Source organism: Zalophus californianus, chromosome 16 (genome assembly GCF_009762305.2).
Source record: "Zalophus californianus isolate mZalCal1 chromosome 16, mZalCal1.pri.v2, whole genome shotgun sequence".
In the NCBI taxonomy this organism is placed as follows: domain Eukaryota; kingdom Metazoa; phylum Chordata; class Mammalia; order Carnivora; family Otariidae; genus Zalophus; species Zalophus californianus.
The window spans coordinates 36,683,848-36,704,207 of record NC_045610.1 but is presented as its reverse complement, the minus strand read 5'-3'; positions in this window follow the sequence as shown (position 1 = coordinate 36,704,207).

Here is a 20,360-nt window from a genome sequence, read left to right as displayed (position 1 = left end):
GCTTGAGATCGCCGCACCACGGGCGACACACTGACATGCGGGCACTGTTGAGGCAGCCGAGGCTTCTGGGGGTGGGAGCTCAGTTTGGACACGGATGTGGAGGTGGAAGGGTGTTCTGGCCTCACAGAGGCCTCCAGCTGCTGGAGCCATTCCTGGCCTCTTCCTCCCAGTGATGTGGGGGCCTCAGGGCCGCGCTGCCTGAGCAGTCACGCCGCCTCATCTCGCGCCCTCTCTCCCCTTAGACGCATCTGACCTTCGGGAAGGAGTTCACAGAAGCAGTAGAAGCCAAACAGGTGGCTCAGCAGGAGGGGGCTGCAGCAATTACACAGGGTCAGATGATCCAAAGGACTCAGAGGCTCAGCAAAGTATATTTATATAAGCTATTGTAATAATGACAAAGGCTACGATACAGCAGAGGAAAGAAAACCCAAGTAAATATCAAAGAAGTCCAAGATATCCAGGTCCTTCCTCAGTTACCTAGAACATGCTTTTTTGGGGGGGATCATAAGCCACCAAGATATCTGTGAGATACATAGGTCTTAAAGAAAAACAAGATGACAGAAGAACACAAAACTATGGACTGAATCGTTTCCTCTCTAAATTTGTATGTTGAAGCCCTAACCTCCAATGTGATGGTGTTTGGAGATGGGGCTTTTGGGAGGTACCTAGGTTTAGATGACATCATGAGCCGGGGTCCCTCATGAGGGGATTAGTGCCCTAATAAGATGAGAGCAGACTCCATGCTGAGCATAGAGCCTGACGTGGGTCTGGATCCCAGGACCCTGAGATCATGACCTGAGTGGAAACAAGAGTCAGATGCTTAACCTACTGAGTCACTCAGGCGCCCCAAAAAAGAACTTTCTTTAAGACACCCAGTTTATGGTATTTTCTTATTATAATGGCCTTAGCTGATTAATATATGTAACCATGCTGTTCCAGAACAAAAAGACCCTTCGACAGGGCAAACTAGTTCAACCTTAAGTTGGATAAGAATAACTCATCTACTTTCATTCGTTCACCGAATGCCTACTATGTTCCAGGCTTTGTATTGGTACTGAGGTAAAAAGTGTTGAGGTTCAGAGCCAAAGGCCAAGAAAGAATTCTTGGGATGTCTTCAGTGCAAAAAGGTGGTTTTATTAAAGCATGGGGACAGGACCCATGGGCAGAAAGAGCTGTGCTGGGGTCACGAGGAATGGCCAGATATATATACTTTCAAGTTGGGAGGGGGTTAAGGATAGTGTAAGTCTCTAAGGAATTTTGGAAGCAAGGTTTATAGGACCCCGAGGGGGCTAGCTACTGTTGGTAAAGGGTCATTTATTTATTATACAAATTAAAAAAAAAGATTTTATTTATTTGAGAAAGTGAGAGCATGAGAGGGGCAGAGGGAGAGGGAGAAGCAGATTCCCCGCTGAGCAGGGAGCCCAACGCTGGGCTCGATCCCAGGACCCCAGGATCATGACCTGAGCCTAAGGCAGACGCTTAACCATCTGAGCCACCCAGGCGCCCCGTGAAATGGTCATTTATTACTGTTTAGTAAACCCTGAGTCATGAGACCCTTCAGGTGTATATCAGTGGGCCATATGCTTGGAGGATGATCGCTAACATGTATCTAGTGGGGTAGAGATAAAGGAAATTTCCAAAGGAATTTTTATTTGTTAAAGTAGACTCACAGGATCCTGGGTGGGTTGGGCTAAGATTGCCTTTTGCTTTTAGCAAAGTGTCAACATTGAGGCTCTGAGCTCCCAGAGGAAGGTCACTCTACCTGTTTCCAGGACTTGTCAAGTGGGCTGTAAGTACTAAGGAAATTTAATTTTTTTTTAAGATTTATTTATTTACTTTAGAGAGAGAGGGGGTGGGGAGGGACAGAGGTAGAGGAAGAGAAATCCTCAAGTAGACTCCCTGCTGAATGTGGAAGCCTGACTTGGGGCTCAATCCTAGGACCCTGAGATCATGACCTGAGCCGAAACCAAGAGTTGGCACTTAACAGACTGAGCCACCCTGGTGCCCCAGGAAATTTAATTTTTCTTTTTTTTAAAGATTTTATTTATTTATTTGACACAGAGAGAGTGAGAGAGAGAGAGACAGCAAGCCCAAGCAGGGGGAGTCATAGAAGAAGCAGGCTCCTGGCTGAGCAAGGAGCCCGATGCAGGGCTCGATCCCAGGACCCCGGGATTATGACCTGAGCCTAAGGCAGCCACTTAATGACTGAGCCACCCTGGCATTCCTAATTTTTCTTTTAAAGATTTTATTTATTTATTCGACAGAGAGAGAGGGACAAGCAGGGGGAGCAGCAGGTAGAGGGAGAAGGAGAAGCAGGCTCCCCACGGAGCAGGGAGCCCAATGCAGGACTTGATCCCAGGACCCTGGGACCATGACCTGAGCGGAAGGCAGATGCTTAACTGACTGAGCCACCCTTGAGCCCCTAATTTTTCTTTGCCTCTGCTTCCCACATCAGTACTGAGAATATAGCATTGAACAAAATAAATGCAATCTCCACTCTCCTGATGCTTACAACCTGCAGGAGGTGAGGAAGCGATAAACCAAGAAAGTGATTAACAAGTAAAAAATCAGGTAGCGGTAAGTGCTGTCCAAAAGTAAATAGGGTATGATTAGGGGAACACATTAGTCTGGAAAACTACTCCCACATTCTGGGAGGTGACATTAAATTGAGGCCTGAATGAGAAAAAAGGGACAGCCAAGTGACCTGGAAGAATATTGTAGGCCAGGGAACAGCTGGTATAAAGGCTTCATAGGGAGGGATGCCTGGGTGGCTCAGTCGTTAAGTGGCTGCCTTCCGCTCAGGTCATGATCCTAGGGTCCTGGGATTGAGTCCCACATCGGGCTTCCTGCTGAGCAGGGAGCCTGCTTTTCCCTCTGCCTCCTGCTCTCCCTGCTTGTGCTGTCTCTCTCTGACAAATAAATAAATAAAATCTTAAAAAAAAAAAAAAAGGCTTCATAGGAAAGGAACTCAATGTGCTTGAAAAAAATCAGATAAGGCCTGTGGGGCTGGAGTGGAGTGAGGGTGGCGGGGAAATAGAAGTTGAGGTCTGAGGGGCACCTGGGTGGCTCAGTCGGTTAGGCATCCGACTCTTGATTTTGGCTCAGGTCATGATCTCAGAGTCCTGGGATCGATCCCCACATCAGGTTCCATGCTCAGTGGGGAGTCTGCTTCTCTCGCTCTGCCCCTCCCCCTGCTCGCACAGGTGTCAGCTCGCATTCGCGCTCTCTCTTTCCAAAATAAATAAATAAATCTTTATTAAAAAATAAATAAAAAAAAGAAGTTGAAGTCTGAGAAACAGCCAGAGACCAGATCTCGTAGGCCATAGTTAGAAGTCTTATTTTATTCCGAGTCAGTGAGATATCCTGGATGGTTTTTACGCAGGGAAGTCTCATCGTCTGATGTGTGATGTGAAGAATGGCTTGTAGAGTAGGAGCGGAAGCAGAGAGACCAACAAGGAAACTTTTGTAAACAGGACAGTAAACAAATGCTGGTGATTGTGGCAAGAGTGGCACCTGTGACAGTGAAGAGATGCGAGGATATGCGTCCTGTGGATTGGGACTCGATGCCGGGTCAGACACCAGGGAGTAGGGAGAGGTAGGAAAAAAAAGGATGATCCCCAGATTTTTGCCTGGAGAAACTCGTGTGGGGATCGTGTCCTTTACTGAATCCAAGAAGACTGGGGTATGATCCAGTTTGGGGAACATTCAGGAGCTTTCTGTATGTGAAGCTCGAGATGCCTTTTAGACTCTCAGATGTCAGGTGGACAATTAGCTGTGTCAGGTAGACGACTGGATATGCAAGTGTTATATAATAAAGCATTTGGCTGGTCTTTGGCCCTTGTTCCCGGGAGTCATCCCGAAATCCTTGGAATTTCTTAAGTGGTAGGAACCATTCCTGAATTAAGTGAGAGAGGACTCAGATGGGGGCTGGCTAGAAAGACCAACCATGTGATCAGAGGGTTGGAGCTTTGGGCCAGATGATGTCAGCCTGACCTCCAGGCAGGGGAGGCTGAATCATGAGTTCAGCCACATGATCAATGAGTCAATCACTCATGCCCATGTAATTAGACCTCAGTGAAAATTCTGCCAACCCGAGGCTCATTGAGTTGGCTTCCTGATTGGTGAACATATTAATGTGCGGAGAGGGTAGTGTCCTGATCCTGTGGGGGAGAGGACGCAGAAGCTCCCTGCATTTAAGACCTTTCCAGGCCTGGCCCCAGGGGTCTTTTCATTCGGCTGATCCTGATTTGTATCCTTTATAACAAAACTGTAATAATAAGTGTAGAGTTTCCTGAATTTTTTGAGTCATTCTAGCAAATTATCAACTCTGAGCGAGGCGGGGCAAGGGGGAAGGGTGCGTTGTAAGCCCGGAATTTGTAACTCATTGGTCAGAAGTGTGGGTAGTCCTGAACTTGGCGTGTGAGGTGAAGGTAGTTTTGAGGACTGTGCCTTTAAATCTCTGGAGTCTGTGCTAACGCTGAGTGGTGAGTGTTAGAATTGGATTGCAGTCTTGCAGCAAGTCAGGAGTTTAGCGACATGGCAGAGATCTAGATTTGATAGTCATTGGCATGGAGATGGTCTTTAATGCCATGGTCTGAGTGAGATTTCCTAGGGGTAGTGTATAGTTGGAGAAAGGAATCTCAGGAATGACCTTGGGGCGGGCCAACAATTTGAGTTTGAGCAGAAAAAGAGCCAGCAAAGGAAACTAGAAAGTGGCTGGCAGGGATAGGAAGGAAACTTGAAGGATGTTGTGGGGTAGAAGCCAAAAGGGGAATGGACTCTTAGAAAGACTCAGTGGAAGAGGCAATGGGAATCATTACCCCTCGGCAGAGCTTTCTTAGCCTCCTTCCTACCTGTAGAAAGTTGGGGGCAGAGAGGACCTTTTACATCTCCAGACCCTTTCAGTCCAGGTGGGGGGCAGTTTGCCCACATAGCTCTCTCAAAACTGAATATTTCCTATGTATTTTATTTTTTTTAAAAGATTTTATTTACTTATTTGACAGAGAGAGAGAGCACAAGCAGGGGATGCTGCAGAGGGAGAGGGAGAAGCAGGCTCCCCACTGAGCAGGGAGCCCGACGTGGGACTCGATCCCAGGACCCTGGGATCATGACCTGAGCTGAAGGCAGACGCTTAACCAGCTGAGTCACCCAGGTGCCCCTGTATTTGATTTGATTTGATTTTTTTTAAAAATTTTTTATTATTAACATATAATGTATTATTTGTTTCAGAGGTACAGGTCTGTGATTTCATCAGTCTTACACAATTCACAGCGCCCACCATAGCACACACCCTCCCCACTGTCCATCACCCAGCCACCCCATCCCTCCCACCCCCCTCCACTCCGGCAACCCTCAGTTTGTTTCCTGAGATTAAGAGTCTCTTATGGTTTGTCTCCCTCTCTGGTTTCTTCTTGCTTCATTTTTTCCTCTCTTCCCCTATGATCCTCTGCCTTGTTTCTCAAATTCCACATATCAGTGAGATCATATGATAATTGTCTTTCTCTGATTGACTTATTTCGCTTAGCATAATACACTCTAGTTCCATCCACATCATTGCAAATGGTAAGATTTCATTTTTTTGATGGCTGCATAATATTCCATTATATATATATATTATGGAACCTGGACTGGATCGCCAGATGGAAGAACCAAGCGGCACTCAGAGATCTTGGAGGATAGGAGGTTTATTTAATGCCGGCGGTCTCAGAGGAGTGTGGTCTCCAAAGATCTGAGCCCCGAGCACAAACAAAGGGGGCAGTTTATACACTTACACTTCCATGTACTTGGCACTTTTGGCGCGTGTGAGAAGCAGAACAGGGAGAAGAACCTGGAAGAGTCCCGGGGCAAGGACTGGGACCCTCTCGCTGGCTCAGTCGGCCATGTTAGGACACAGATTTTCCTTATCATATATATACCACATTTTCTTTATCCATTCATCTGTCTATAGGCTCTTTTTTCTAAGATTTATTTATTTATTTATTTGAGAGAGAGAGAGAATGAGAGCTAGAGAGCATGAGAGGGGGGAGGGTCAAAGGGAGAAGCAGACTCCCTGCTGAGCAGGGAGCCCGATGCGGGCCTCGATCCCGGGACTCCAGGATCATGACCTGAGCCGAAGGCAGTCGCTTAACCATCTGAGCCACCCAGGCGCCCTGTTGATAGGCTCTTTCCATAGTTTGTCTATTGTGGACACTGCTGCTATAAACATTGGGGTGCATGTACCCCTTCGTTTCACCACATTTGTATCTTTGGGGTAAATACCCAGGAGTGCAATTGCTGGGTTGTAGGGTAGCTCCATTTTCAACTTTTTGAGGAATCTCCATACTGTTTTCTTTTTTTTCTTTAAAGATTTTATTTATTTATTTATTTATTTATTTATTTATTTGAGAGAGAATGAGATAGAGCATGAGAGGGGGGAGGGTCAGAGGGAGAAGCAGACTCCCTGCTCAGCAGGGAGCCCGATGTGGGACCGATCTCAGGACTCCAGGATCATGACCTGAGCCGAAGGCAGCCGCCCAACCAACTGAGCCACCCAGGCACCCTCTCCATACTGTTTTCCAGAGTAGCTGCACCAGCTTGCATTCCCACCAACAGTGTAGGAGGGTTTCCCTTTCTCCGCATCCTCGCCAACATCTGTCATTTCCTGACTTGTTAATTTTAGCCATTCCGACTGGTGTGAGGTGGCATCTCATTGTGGTTTTGATTTGTTTTTCCCGGATGCCGAGTGATACTGAACACTTTGTCATGTGTCTGTTGGCCATTTGGATGTCTTCTTTGCAGAAATGTCTGTTCATGTCTTCTGCCCATTTCTTGATTGGATTATTTGTTCCTGGGGTGTTGAGTTTGATAAGTTCTTTATAGATTTTGGATTTTATTTTATTTTTTTAAAGATTTTATTTATTCATTTGAGATACAGAGATAGAGCATGAACAGGGGGAGAGGCAGAGGGAGAGGGAGAAGCGGGCTCCCCACTGAGCCAGGAGCCAGATGTGGGCCTCGATCCCAGGACTTTGGGATCGTCACCTGAGCCGAAGGCAGACGCTTAACCATCTGAGCCACCCAGGCGCCCCTAGATTTTGGATTTTAAACAACTTCATGGGTCAAAAGCAATGCCCACAATTCTTTCAGGGATTTTTTTCTCTAGACCTAGTATCAGATACTTAAGAACAGGCATTATCTGGCTTCTGTGGCTTTACAGTTAATCATTCCAGGAAACCTTTTGTCTAGCTGAATGGATCTACAGACCCCATCTTAATCCTTTCAGAAGTCTAAAAACGGGTGTGATGGCCATACACTTGATTTAGTCTTTGTCCTAAAGCTTCCTGGTAGAGAGCAATAATGACCACAAATTCCTTCAGTTGCTGTCTGCACGCCTCTTTGCATTGCCATTGCCAATCCTCCCATCAAGAGACAGACATCAGTTTTTCACCCTTTCCATCTGGGTTTAGCCAGGTGCCTTTCTCTCTGCAGTGGTACATTAGCAAAAGTGATGAAAGCAGAGACTTGAGGTGGGTTAGCCCTCTCTTGCTGAACTTAGGAACCCTCTGCCTTATGGGAAGAAGGCTGCTGGAAACTGAGAGACCAGATGGAGCAGAGAGCAGCAATTTCAGCTGAGGTTTCCTTAGATCACTCAGCTTGTCATGCCAGTGAAACTCTCTTAGAACATCCAGCCCCAGCTCCAGCTGAACTAGTCCAGACCAGAAGAGCTGCCCAGTTAACCCACAGAATCATGAGAAATAATAAATGCTTGTTGTTTGAAGCCATTATGTTTGGGAGTGGTTTGTTATATGCAGCAACAGCTAACTGATACAGGCTGGATCTTAATGGCAGCATCATGGTTTTTTTTCTGAGTCTTCCCATACTCATTAAATTCGTGCAGATGGAAAGGTGGTCAAAGGTTAAGATATACATGAACTTCTGAATAGTGAAGAGTAGCTCTCTCTGGGCTGGATGCTCTTGGGCCCAGAAGGAGCAAGACTGAAAGACTGCAGAAAGGAGGACTGGAGAAGTGGCTTGTGGATGGATCTATGGGAGCAGGCATTGGTGTGCGTATATTTGTGTTTTCCATCAATAACCATCAGGGCGCATCCACCTCAGAGGCAATCCACTAGGGGGATACACTAACTCATTCAGGGGATGTCAGGCAGCCTCTGATCAACTTTCTGCTACTACCTCTGAATGTCTTACCTGTCAGAAGCAGGAACCATGGCTAAGATCTCAATAAGGTCCCATCTTTTGCGGAGACCAATCTACCACTCAGAGGCAGGTTGATTATATCAGACCCTATCTACCCTGGAGGGGGACTTGATTTGTCTTAACTGGGATTGATATATATTCTAGGCATGGGTTTGCTTTTGCTGCCCAGGCACCCCAGTGCTTGCTCAGTGGCCCCAGGAACAAAGTGGTTATAGTGGAGACATGTTCTTCCCTTTCCAACATTGATTTCACTACTGCCTCCGCTGATTGCCCAACCTGCCAACAGTGGACACTAATACTAAGCTCCTGGAATAAATTCCCTGGGAACCAGCTGGCTACCTGGAGGCATGTGGACCTCTCTGGATGCTTTCCCATCATGGAGGGGCAATGCTTTGTCCACAGGGGGATAGAAACATCTTCTGGGTTTGGATTTGCCTGTCTTCTCTGCCAGCACCCCTTGTCATAGGCTTATAGGATATTTCATCCATCACCATGGTGTCCTCCATAAAATGTGGAATGTCAACAAGGGGACATATTTTATGGTGAAGTGAATATGACAATAGGCTCATACATAATTCCTGGTCTTAACAAGTAGCTTCAGTTACTTGACAGAGCAGCAAAAGGATCTGCTGAAGGCTCAGTTGCACACTAGCTGGGGGACAACACCTGTGCCGTTGGGGCTCTATCCTACGCATAGAGTACACGGGCCCACCCCTAACAGTTGCAAGGCTAAGCCAAGAAGATAAGTAGAGGCAGACATCCGTATGTCTAAATATTTTTAAAGTTATAAATCAGGTTTGGAGAGCTTGGGTGGCTCAGTGGGTTAAGTGTCCAGCTCTTGGTTTCAGCTCAGGTCATGATCTCAGGGTCGTGGGATCGAGTCCCATGTCGGGCTCTGCACTCAGCGTGGAGTCTGCTGGAGATTATCTCCCTCACTCTCTCCCTCTGCTCCTCCCCCTGCTTATGCGTGCTCTCTCACGCTCTCTAAAATACATAAATAAAATCTTAAAAGGAAAAAGTTATAAATCAGGCTAACAGTCAAATACAATATGTTCTGCCTTCCCATCTCCATAATGAATGGAAACAAATTTGAATTTAGAGCTTTTGGATCTCTGTCGTGCCAGGCAAGGTGGCTCCCAGCTATAGCCTATGGACTAGCCCCTTCCCTTTCCAACCACTATCTTTTCATAAATTTGTATAGAAATCCAAACCAGCATGTCTCAAACTCTGTTCACATACCCTGCAAACAGCCAGCCCACAGCCATTCCAAGAGCCTCAAGTGTGTATGCTGACGGCAGTGGCTCAGACCTAGGTAAGAGGCCTGTGTAGGCTCTGGAAGTGAGCAGGGAATTCCAGGGCCCTGGGCATCCAGAGAGTGGCCTGGGGGTGTGTGGGCTCCAGGTTGTTACACCCCCTTGGCCCAGACTCCTCAACCCATGAGGGTGTTCCCACAGGAGAAACAGGGCAGGGCCTCAGAAGTTCAGGGCACAACTCAGGGGCCTTTTTGCCTGGGTCTAAAAAGTATATATATGCCTTACCTCATACCTGTCAGAATGGCTATTATCAAAAAGATGAGAAATAAGAAGTGTTGGCGAGGATGTGGAGGAAAGGGAATGCTTGTGAGCTCTGGATGGGAATGTAAATTGGTGCACCCACTATGGAAAACAGTATGGAGATTCCTTAAAAAAACAGTATGGAGTTTCCTTTAAAAAATTAAAAATAGAACTACCCTATGATCCAGCAATTCCACTTCTGAGTATTTATCCAAAGAAAATAAAAACACTAATTCAAAAAGAGATATGCGTCCCTGTGTTCACTGCAGCATTATTTACAATAGCCAAGACATGGACGCAAACCAAGTGGTCATTGATAAGATGAGTGGATAAGGAAGATATGGTATATATCATGGAATACTACTCAGCCATAGAAAAGAAGGAAATCTTTTCATTTGTGACAACGTGGATGGACCTAGAGGGTATTCTGCTAATGAAAGAAATCAGAGAAAGACAAATACCATATGATTTCACTGATATGAGGAATCTAAAAATCAAAACACAGGAACAAACAAAACAAAACAGAAACGGACTCATAGTTACAGAGTACAAGCTGGTGGGTGCCAGAGGGGAGGGGGGGTGGGGACAGGAAAAATAAGTGAAGGGGATTAAGAGGTACAAACTTCCAGTTATAAAATAAGTCACAGGGCTATAACGTTATAGCATAGAGAATATAGTCAATAATACAATAACTGTATGATGACAGATGCTAACTAGACCTATCTTGGTGATCATTCACATTGTATAAAAATATCAAATCACTCTCTTGCATACCCAAAATATAAAATATTGTATGTCGATTATAATTCAATTAAAAAATGTAAAAAAAAAAAACATTAAAAAAAGATACACTTCAAACCAGTGGCCAATATATGGTGTCTTCTTCTCCTTAGTGTGGATGCATGGATGCGGAAACCACGAGATGAAGAATGAAATAGCCCCCTCACTATTACAAATGATAACCTGCTTGAATACTTTTTGCTTCCCATCTCCCATGACCTTGAGTTTGGGGTTGAGAAGGCCCTAGTGCTCACAGAGGAATGTTTTCATCAAAATGCATGGTCATGGCTTCACTGAATTAGCAGCTGAAACTGCCTCCTGGAGGTTCAGAAAGAGAGAAGTGGGGGGTGGCAGATGAGCACATATCAAAGTTGGTTGGCTCCCTCATTTTCCTTAGTCACACACTTGTACCTGTACTGCCCTGATTTTACTCCCGAGGGCACCTGGACCAGCTCTGAGTCACCCTCAGTGTGGGGCCGGCACTGTTTGTCCCAAAGCAATGGCATAACTCTAGTAGTTTCTCTCCATGTTAATGCACCCACAGTTTCCCGGCCTCAAGCCAAAGCTACTACCCTATACCTTGCACCGACCCTCCACCCATGGGGTGTTTCACAATTTTCCCCTTCCATGGTGTTTCCCCTCTAGAGTTAGTTCAGCATATTGGTAAAAACCAGGACCTCAGCCATAATTTGTTTCTAAATATTTAGCAATTCCCACTGAGATTTCCTCTTTAGGTTGTGCATTATTTGGAAGTATATGTCTCAATTTCCAAATCAATAAAGGTTTCTGGCACGAGCGTGTGCATGCGTGCGTGTGATTTTAACTGCACTGCATTGTGTGGCTAGAGAATGTGGTCTGTAAACTATTGTTTTGTTTTGGGTTTTTTTGAGATTTCTTTTTGGTACAGTAAATGGTCCATTTTGTAAATATTCATTTGTGTGCCTAAAAATAATGCCAACTCTCAATCTTTGGGATATATATATGTATATGTTTATATATGTCTGTGTATGTATACCGACATTTGACCAGTTGTTAATTGGGTTGTTCAATTCTACTAAACCCTAGAATTTTGTCTACTTGAAATTATTATTATGTTAAAATCTCCAAAATACTTGGACACTTGCCGATTTCTCCTTATGAGTCTGTTTTTTGAGATTCTCTTATAAGGGGACAGATGATTTCCTGATTGCTGTCTATTCTTGTAAGAGTGTTCCTTTTATCATTATAAAAGATTACTCTTTATTCCTGTTTAAATTCATTGTCTAAAATTCTATTTTGTCTGATTTGGTATTGCTCTACAGCTTTATTTTAGTTAGCTGTTTGCCTACTAATTATGTTTTCATCTCTTCATGTTTAACCTTATTGTGTCCTTTCTGTTTTGTTATATTTGCTTTTCAGTGTACCTGACAAAGATCATAGAGCTCATTTTAAAAATCCAAATATAGGGGCGCCTGGGTGGCTCAGTTGGTTAAGCGACTGCCTTCGGCTCAGGTCATGATCCTGGAGTCCTGGGATCAAGTCCTGCATGGGGGGGGGGGGAATTCCTGCTCAGCAGGAAGTCTGCTTCTCCCTCTGACCCTCCCCCCATGTGCTCTCTCTCTCTCTCTCTCATTCTCGCTCTCTCAAATAAATAAATAAAATCTTTAAAAATCCAAATATATAGGCTGTCTTTTATATATGAATTTTGTCCTCATATTTATCATGATTTCTAAAGTAGTTGGGCATATTTCTAACATTTTTTTTGGAGTTTCTGATACCCATACTTGTTTTAAAAAGATTTTATTTATTTATTTGAGAGAGAGAGCATGAGCTTTGGGGGGCGGGGGGGTCGGGGAGAGGGAGAAGCAGGCTCCTCCCTGAGCATGGAGCCCGATGTGGGACTCGATCCCAGGACCCTGGGATCATGATCTGAGCCGAAGGCAGACGCTTAACCGACTGAGCCACCCAGGCCCCCACTCATGCTTTTTTTTTTTTTCTTTTTTTTACTTCCCTCAGTCCCTACTGCTTTTCTGCCTTTGTTGGATTAAGAAAAAAATGTTTTTCCTTCTCCTTACTTCTCTATTTATGTGGAAGATATGCACCTTTGTCTATGTTTTTAATTATTACCCTTACATTCTTTTTTTTTTAATTAGTTTCAGAGGTAGAATTGAGTGATTCATCAGTTGCATACAACACCCAGTGCTCATTCCATCAGGTGCCCTCCTTCATGCCCATCACCCAGTGACCCCATCCTCCCACCTCCCTCTCCTCCAGCAACCCTGTTTGTTCCCTATAGTTAAGAGTCTCTTATGGTCACTTTCTGCAGATGATATGATACTTTATGTGGAAAACCCAAAAGACTCCACCCCAAAACTAGAACTCATACAGGAATTCAGTAAAGTGGCAGGATATAAAATCAATGCACAGAAATCAGTTGCATTTCTATACACCAACAACAAGACAGAAGAAAGAGAAATTAAAGAGTCGATCCCATGTGCAATTGCACCCAAAACCATAAGATACCTAGAAATAAATCATGCAGAAGAATTAAACTGGACCGTTTCCTTACACCACACACAAAAATAGACTCCAAATGGTTGAAAGACTAAATGTGAGACAGGAGTCCATCCAAATCCTAAAGGAGAACACAGGCAGCAACCTCTTTTACCTCAGCCACAGCAACTTCTTCCTAGAACCATCGCCAAAGGCAAGGGAAGCAAGGGCAAAAATGAACTATTGGGACTTCATCAAGATAAAAAGCTTTTGCACAGAAAAGGAAACAGTCAACAAAACCAAAAGACAACTGACAGAATGGGAGAAGTTATTTGCAAATGACATATCAGATAAAGAGCTAGTATCCAAAATCTATAAAGAAATTATCAAACTCAACACCCAAAGAACAAATAATCCAGTCAAGAAATGGGCAGAAGACATGAACAGACATTTCTGCAAAGAAGACATCCAAATGGCCAACAGAGGGCACCTGGGTGGCTCAGTTGGTTAAGCGACTGCCTTCGGCTCAGGTCATGATCCTGGAGTCCCCGGATCGAGTCCCGCATCGGGCTCCCTGCTCAGCGGGGAGTCTGCTTCTCCCTCTGACCCTTCCCCCTCTCATGTGCCCTCTCTCTCTCTCTCTTATTCTTGCTCTCTCAAATAAATAAATAAATAAAATCTAAAAACAAAAAACAAAAAACAAATGGCCAACAGATACATGAAAAAGTGCTCCATATCACTCGGCATCAGGGAAAAACAAGTCAAAACCACAATGAGATGCCACTTCACACCAGTCAGAATGGCTAAAATTAACAAGTCAGGAAACGACAGATGTTGGCGAGGATGCGGAGACAGGGGAATCTTCCTACACTGTTGGTGGGAATGCAACTGGTGCAGCCACTCTGGAAAACAGTACGGAGTTTCCTCAAAAAGTTGAAAATGGAGCTACCCTACAACCCAGCAATTGCACTACTGGGTATTTACCCCAAAGATACAAATGTAGGGATCCGAAGGGGTACATGCACCCAGATGTTTATAGCAGCCATGTCCACAATAGCCAAACTATGGAAAGAGCCTAGATGTCCATCAACAGATGAATAAATAAAGAAGATGTGGTCTGTATATACAATGGAATATTATGCAGCCATCAAAAACGAAATCTTGCCATTTGCAACAACGTGGATGGAACTAGAGGGTATTATGCTAAGCGAAATAAGTCAATCAGAGAAGAACAATTATCATATGATCTCACTGATATGTGGAATTTGAGAAACAAGACAGAGGATCATAGGGGAAGAGAAGAAAAAATGAAACAAAAAGAAACCAGAGAGGGAGACAAACCATAAGAGACTCTTAATCTCAGGAAACAAACTGAGGGTTGCCGGAGTGGAGGGGGGTGGGAGGGATGGGGTGGCTGGGTGATGGACATTGGGGAGGGTGTGTGCTATGGTGAGCGCTGTGAATTGTGTTAAGACTGTTGAATCACAGACCTGTACCTCTGAAACAAATAATACATTATATGTTAATTAAAAAAAGGGTCTCATGGTTTGTCTCTCTCTCTCTGTTTTCGTCTTAACTTGATTTTTCCTTCCCTTCCTCTATACTCATCTGTTTTGTTTCTTAAATTCCACATATGAGTGAAATCATATGGTATTTGTCTTTCTCTGACTTATTTTGTTTAGCACAATACCCTCTAGTTCTTTTTTTTTTTAAAGATTTTATTTATTTATTTAATTGACAGAGAGAGAGAGAGAGAGAGAGAGACAGTGAGAGAGGGAACACAAGCAGGGGGAGTGGGTGAGGGAGAAGCAGGCTTCCCGCCGAGCAGGGAGCCTGATGTGGGGCTCGATCCCAGGACCCTGGGATCATGACCTGAGCCGAAGGCAGTCACTTAACGACTGAGCCACCCAGGTGTCCCCATACTCTTACATTCTTAACACACATACTTATCTTTAATTTTTCCCATCAAAATCTAATGGTGACTCATCAAAACACCTCTCCTCCTTTTCTGAGCAAGACAAGAATCTTGGCACTTTTTTTTTTTTTTACTATATTCCAAACTTTCCCTCTCCATATCTTATGCTCTTGTTTTCTGATATTTAAATTTATAAATATTTACATATCATCCAGTATTTATAACAATAATTATTTAGACACATCAGTTTATTTTATTGATTTTTTTAAGTAGGCTCCATGCCCAGTGTGGGGCTTGAACTCACAACCCTGAGATCTAGAGTCCCATGCTCTACCAACTGAGCCAGTCATATGCCCCTGTTTTACTGATTTCTAATCTTACTGTATCTCACTGCATTCCACTAACTTCCTTCTGGGTATATTTTCCTTCACTCAAGTCCATCTTTTGATGGATGTTTCAGAGTGGATCTGGGGGCTGAAAAGCCCCTTTTATACTTTGCACGTTTGAAAATGCCTATTTCACCTCACTCTTAAAAGTTATATGTAGGATTCTAAATTGACAATTACTTTCCCCTGGCGCTCCCCAGGTCTCTAGGAGTTTCCAAGATATACTTGCAGTGCCTTCTGACCTCTCGTTGGTAATAAACAGGCTGCTTCCAGTCTGGACAACATTCCCTTGTTAGAAATCTCATAGTATTTGTCTCCTTTTCTGGTAATTTTCCATTTTCCATTTGAACCCTTGCTCTTTTGCAGCTTCACCACAATAGGTTAATTTGTTTTTATTTTTCCTGCTCAGAACTTGGTGTGTGCTTTTTTTTTTTTTTTTAAGATTTTATTTATTTATTTTGAGAGAGAGAGGGGTGGGGAGGGGCAGATGGAGAGGGAAAGAGAGAATCTCAAGCAGATTCCCCACTGAGGATGGAGCCCAAGATCGGGGCTTGATCTCATGACTCCAAGATCATGACCTGAGCCAAAATCAGGAGTTGTATGCTTAACTGACTGAGCCACCCAGATGCCCCTGGTGTGTGCTTTTCAAGTGGAGGATGCATCCTCCTTTCGTTAATTCTGGGAAATTCTTAGCCATTAACTCTTTGGATATTGCGACCCACCACTTTTGCTATTCTTTTCTGATAGAATTCCCATTTCACGACTTCTGGACTTTCTCACTTAACCTTCATGCCCCTTAACCTACTGTCATTTTTTCCCCAGAGTTCTTTAACTCTCTATCTGGCATTTTGGGGAATTTCTTCAGATCTGTCTTCTGTCTCCAGTTCATGAAGTCTCTTTTCAGCTAAGTCCAAATTGTTTTTAATCTCTCCACTGGCTTTCATTTTAATGCTTTTTTCCACTTAGGGACTTTCCATTGAAATCTTTTTCACATCTGCCCGTCATTTTTCTGTAATGTTCTGGCTTTGTTTTAAGGATTGAGTGTGACTTTACTATCTTTGAAAGACGCAAACATACTCATTTTATTATTTATTTTTTTGAAATATTTTTTAAAAATTTTTATTGTTGTGTTAATCACCATACATCATTAGTTTTTGATGTAGTGTTCCATGATTCATTGTTTGTGCATAACACTCAGTGCTCCACGCAGAACGTGCCCTCTTTAATACCCATCACCAGGCTAACCCATCCCCCCAACCCCCTCCCCTCTAGAAACCTCAGTTTGTTTTTCAGTCCACCGTCTCTCATGGTTCGTCTCCCCCTCCGACTTACTCCCCTTCATTCTTCCCCTCCTGCTATCTTCTTCTTTTTTTTTCTTCACATATATTGCATTATTTGTTTCAGAAGTACTGATCTGTGATTCAACAGTCTTGCACAATTCACAGCGCTCACCATAGCACATACCCTCCCCAATGTCTGTCACCCAGCCACCCCATCCCTCCCACCCCCCACCACTCAGCAACACTCAGTTTGTTTCCTGAGGTTAAAAATTCCTCATATCAGCGAGGTCATATGATACATGTCTTTCTCTGATTGACTTATTTCACTCAGCATAACACTCTCCAGTTCCATCCATGTCATTGCAAATGGCAATATCTCATTCCTTTTGATGGCTGCATAATATTCCATTGTGTATATATACCACATCTTCTTTATCCATTCATCTGTTGATGGACATCTTGGCTCTTTCCACAGTTTGGCTATTGTGGACATTGCTGCTATAAACATTGGGGTGCACGTACCCCTTCGGATCCCTACATTTGTATCTTTGGGGTAAATACCCAGTAGTGCAATTGCTGGATCATATGGTAGCTCTATTTTCAACTGTTTGAGGAACCTCCATACTGTTTTCCAGAGTGGTTGCACCAGCTTGCATTCCCACCAACAGTGTAGGAGGGTTCCCCTTTCTCCACATCCCCACCAACATCTGTCGTTTCCTGACTTAATTCTAGCCATTCTGACGGGTGTGAGGTGGTATCTCATCGAGGTTTTGATTTGGATTTCCCTGATGCCGAGCGATGTGGAGCACTTTTTCATGTGTCTGTTGGCCATTTGGATGTCTTCTTTGGAAAAATGTCTGTTCATGTCTTCTGCCCATTTCTTGATTGGATTATTTGTTCTTTGGGTGTTGAGTTTGATAAGTTCTTTATAGATTTTGGATACTAGCCCTTTATCTGATATGTCATTTGCAAATATTTTCTCCCATTCTGTTGGTTGTCTTTTGGTTTTGTGGACTGTTTCTTTTGCTGTGCAAAAGCTTTTTATCTTGATGAAATCCCAATAGTTCATTTTTGCCCTTGCTTCCCTTGCCTCTGGCGATGTGTCTAGGAAGAAGTTGCTGCGGCTGAGGTCGAAGAGGTTGCTACCTGTGTTCTCCTTTAGGATTTGGATGGACTCCTGTCTCACGTTTAGGTCTTTCAACCATTTGGAGTCTATTTTTGTGTGTGGTGTAAGGAAATGGTCCAGTTTCATTCTTCTGCATGTGGCTGTCCAATTTTCCCAACACCATTTGTTGAAGAGACTGTCTTTATTCCATTGGACATTCTTTCCTGCTTTGTCAAAGATTAGTTGACCATAGAGTTGAGGGTCCATTTCTGGGCTCTCTATTCTGTTCCATTGATCTATGTGTCTGTTTTTGTGCCAGTACCATACTGTCTTGATGATGACAGCTTTGTAATAGAGCTGGAAGTCTGGAATTGTGATGCCGCCAGCTTTGCTTTTCTTTTTCAATATTCCTCTGGCTATTTGGGGTCTCTTCTGGTTCCATACAAATTTTAGGATTATTTGTTCCATTTCTTTGAAAAAAGTGGATGGTATTTTGATGGGGATTGCATTGAATGTGCAGATTGCTCTAGGTAGCATTGACATCTTCACAATGTTTGTTCTTCCAATCCATGAGCATGGAACGTTTTTCCATTTCTTTGTGTCTTCTTCAGTTTCTTTCATGAGTATTTTATAGTTTTCTGAGTACAGATCCTTTGCCTCTTTGGTTAAATTTATTCCTAGGTATCTTATGGTTTTGGATGCAATTGTAAATGGGATCGACTCCTTGATTTGTCTCTCTTCTGTCTTGTTGGTGTATAGGAATGCCACTGATTTCTGTGCATTGATTTTATATCCTGCTACTTTACTGAATTCCTGTATGAGTTCTAGCAGTTTTGGGGTGGAGTCTTTTGGGTTTTCCACATACAGTATCATATCATCTGCAAAGAGTGAGAGTTTGACTTCCTCTTTGCCGATTTGGATGCCTTTGATTTCTTTTTGTTGTCTGATTGCTGTGGCTAGGACTTCTAATACTATGTTGAATAGCAGTGGTGAGAGTAGACATCCCTGCTGCGTTCCTGACCTAAGGGGAAAAGCTCTCAGCTTTTCCCCATTGAGAATGATATTGGCTGTAGGTTTTTCATAGATGGCTTTTATGATATTGAGGTATGTACCCTCTATCCCTATACTCTGAAGAGTTTTGATCAAGAAAGGATGCTGTACTTTGTCAAATGCTTTTGCTGCATCTATTGAGAGGATCATATGACTCTTGTTCTTTCTTTTGTTAATGTATTGTATCACGTTGATTGATTTGCGGATGTTGAACCAACCTGGCAGCCCAGGGATAAATCCCACTTGATCGTGGTGAATAATCCTTTTAATGTACTGTTAGATCCTATTGGCTAGTATTTTGGTGAGAATTTTTGCATCCATGTTCAAGGATATTGGTCTGTAATTCTCCTTTTTGATGGGATCTTTGTCTGGTTTTGGGATCAAGGTAATGCTGGCCTCATAAAATGAGTTTGGAAGTTTTCCTTCCATTTCTATTTTTTGGAACAGTTTCAGGAGAATAGGTATTAATTCTTCTTTAAATGTTTGAAAGAATTCCCCGGGGAAGCCATCTGGCCCTGGGCTTTTGTTTGTTGGGAGATTTTTGATGACTGCTTCAATTTCCTTAGTGGTTATAGGTCTGTTCATGTTTTCTACTTCTTCCTGGTTCAGTTTTGGTAGTTGATACATCTCTAGGAATGCACCCATTTCTTCCAGGTTATCTAATTGGCTGGCATAGAGTTGCTCATAATATGTTCTTATAATTGTTTGTATTTCTTTGGTGTTGGTTGTGATCTCTCCTCTTTCATTCATGGTTTTGTTGATTTGGGTCATTTCTCTTTTCTTTTTGATAAGTCTGGCCAGCGGTTTATCAATCTTGTTAATTCTTTCAAAGAATCAGCTCCTAGTTTCGTTGATCTGTTCTACTGTTCTTTTGGTTTCTATTTCATTGATTTCTGTTCTGATCTTTATTATTTCTCTTCTCCTGCTGGGTTTAGGCTTTATTTGCTGTTCTTTCTCTAGCTCCTTTAGGTGTAGGGTTGGGTTGTGTATTTGAGACCTTTCTTGTTTCTTGAGAAAGGCTTGTATTGCTATATACTTTCCTCTCAGGACTGCCTTTGCTGTATCCCAAAGATTTTGAACAGTTGTGTTTTCATTTTCATTGGTTTCCATGAATTTTTTTAATTCTTCTTTAATTTCCTGGTTGACCCATTCATTCTTCAGTAGGATGCTCTTTGGCCTCCATGTATTTGAGTTCTTTCCGACTTTCCTCTTGTGATTGAGTTCTAGTTTCAAAGCACTGTGGTCTGAAAATATGCAAGGAATAATCTCAACCTTTTGGTATCGGTTGAGACCTGATTTGTGACCTAGGATGTGATCGATTCTGGAGAATGTTCCATGGGCACTAGAGAAGAATGTGTATTCTCTTGCTTTGGGATGGAATGTTCTGAATACGTCTGTGAAGTCCATTTGGTCCAGTGTTTCATTTAAAGTCTTTATTTCCTTGTTGATCTTTTGCTTAGATGATCTGTCCATTTCAGTCAGGGGGCTGTTAAAGTCCCCCACTATTATTGTATTGTTGTCAATGTGTTTCTTTGCTTTTGTTATTAATTGCCTTATAAAAGTGGCTGCTCCCTTGTTAGGGGCATAGATGTTTACAATTGGTAGATCTTGGGGCGCCTGGGTGGC